At 38.8% G+C, this 2,575-nt stretch overlaps 1 pseudogene; it reads left to right on the top strand.

The window, feature by feature from the left end:
• The first annotated feature begins 656 nt into the window (after positions 1 to 656).
• On the top strand, positions 657 to 1,527 carry LOC114102442 (poly(rC)-binding protein 2 pseudogene; annotated as a pseudogene).
• The last annotated feature ends 1,048 nt before the right edge of the window (positions 1,528 to 2,575 follow it).

Genomic DNA, 2,575 nt, shown 5'->3' with positions numbered 1-2,575 from the left:
GCTATCCCATTCCTTGGTTTATACCCAAAAGATTTAAAATCAGCATACTATAGTGATATAGCCACATTGATTTTTATGCAGCTCAATTCACAATAGCTAGACTATGGAACCAACCTAGGTGTCCCTCAATAGATGAATGGATAAAGAAAATGTGATATAGATATAGATATAGATATAGATATAGATATAGATATATTTCAATGTAACACTACTCAGCTTTGAAGAAGAATGAAATTATGGGCATTTGTCAGTAAATGGTTGGAGTTGGAGAATATCATGCTAAGGAAAATAAGCCAATCCCACAAAACCAAAGGCCAAATGTTTTCTCTAATATGCAGATGCTAATTCACAATAAGGCAGAGGGCACTAAAGAAGAATAGTGTTATCTTAGATTAGGTAGAGAGAAGTGATGGGAAGGTAGGGGAAGGAAAGATATGGGGATAGGAAACATGGGGCTAGGAAAGATAGTAGAATGAAACAGACATTATTACTGTATGTATATATGTGACTGCTTGACCAATATAATTCTGTAACATGTACACTCAGAAAAATGAGAAATTATTTCCCATCTATGTATGATATATCAAAGTGCATATGATATATCAAATGCATTCTACTGTCATGTATAACTAATTAAAACAATTTTTAAAAAAAACATGTGTAAGGAGAATGGTACATGTATAAACATCTCAGAAGGAAATCGTCCTGAGAAATTTATCACTGTGTCTGGACCCACTAGTACCATCTTCAAAGCCTTTGCTATGATCATTGACTAACTGGAAGAGGACATCAGCAGTTCTATGACCAACAGCACAGCTGCCAGTAGACTTGCCCCATCACCCTAAGGCTGGTGGTCCCTGCTACTCAGTGTAGGTCTCTTATTGTAAAAGGTAGTTGCAAGATCAAAGAGAGACAGAGTATAGGAGCTCAAGTCCAGCTGGCAGGACATATGCCCTCCAATTTAACTGAGCAAACATCATTGTTGCTGGCATTCCACAATACATGAATGAATATGTCAAATGGATTTGTGTGGTCATGTTGGTGTCCTTCTCTGAAGGGTATGACCATCTCATACTGGCCCAAGCCATCAAGTTTTTCAATCATTTCTGCAGATGATCAGGCATCCACAGTGTGAGCTTTCCCCACATCTCCAGGACCATGTGTCTCAATCCTGACCTGGAGGGACCACCTCTAGCGGCCTATGTCATTCAAGGACAGTATGCCATTCCATAGCCAGACTTGACCAAATGGCACCATTTGTCAATACAACAGTCTCATTTTCCTATGATGCACGGCAACACTGGATTCAGTGCAGGTTTGGATGGATGCATCTGCTCAGACTACTTCTCATGAACTAACCATTCCAAACAATTTGATTGGCTACATTATCAGGCATCAAAGCAGCAGAATCAATGAGATCTGTCAGATGTCTGGGGCACAGATCAAAACTGCAAACCAGTGGAAGGATCTATTGATAGGAGGTCATCATCACTAGATCTGCTGCACATTAACCTGGCACAAGATTAAATCAATATCAGACTAGAACCATGTAGACCCATCCATAATCCCTTTCTGCCATTCACCACCACCCATCATCCACCTGTGTAGCTTCTGAACAGTTAACGATTCCAAGTTTTAAAAAGCTTGTAAATTTTCAGTTTCTACTTACTTTATCATTTACTTGTGATTTTTTAAATTAAAGGATTTTAATTCCTTTCTCTGTTCGGTTGTTAATGCTGAGATCCGTATTTAGTTCTAAAAGCTTTTCCCTTGCTTTGTTTGCTCATGAATTTTTCTGTTTGTCATGGAAATGGGAGAGTGGAATATTAATACATTTCAGTTTAGTTCTGTAATGTCAGGAACTTTTCAAAAATATTTAAAAATGAACTGGAGCTTTTTCTTTGTGAATAAAAACAAAACAATAGAAAACAAATATACAAATTACCCACTCTCTGTTTTTCTGATATGGTAATAGAAAACCTGCTAAGACAACATGCAGTCAAACTCCTATTCCTCCATTCTTGATACCTAACTGTGCTCCTCTTAGTAGATTTCCACGCTGTCTCTCACCCTGCCCTCTGGTATGAAATTCCACTCACCCTAGTGTATTTGGAATTGAGTTCAATCTCTTGCAAAAATCTATTGCAATAATCTTTTTAAAAAGTCTTTTTTAACAAATGTCAGCTCTTTTTAACAAATGTCAGAATAATTTCCTTTGACAGGGGACATTCCTTCCATCTGGGTTACTACTGTGGAAGAAGTTAGCAGGTGAGATAAATTTAGTCCCAGGAAATGGCTATCAGGTTGCCTTAATCCCACTAACTTGGTCTCTTCCATAAAGACACCATCCATGGTGCAAACCCACACTGGATGGTTCTTTATGCCTGTTGCTTGGGTGTGCCCCAATTCTGCCACTTTCACACACACACATACCATCGATAGGTTAGGAGGTGACCCCTGGAAACTTTAGGGTCACACATGCCATCTCTGCTGTGGAATTTCTGTGATGTTCATCCCCTACACTTGAAGACTGAAATGCCCCAATGAAGTGAAGTTCTGTGCACCTTCCCTTGAG

The sequence above is a fragment of the Marmota flaviventris genome, chromosome 4, assembly GCF_047511675.1.
Source record: "Marmota flaviventris isolate mMarFla1 chromosome 4, mMarFla1.hap1, whole genome shotgun sequence".
NCBI classification, from domain to species: Eukaryota; Metazoa; Chordata; class Mammalia; order Rodentia; family Sciuridae; genus Marmota; species Marmota flaviventris.
This window is presented reverse-complemented; position numbering and strand designations above follow the sequence as displayed.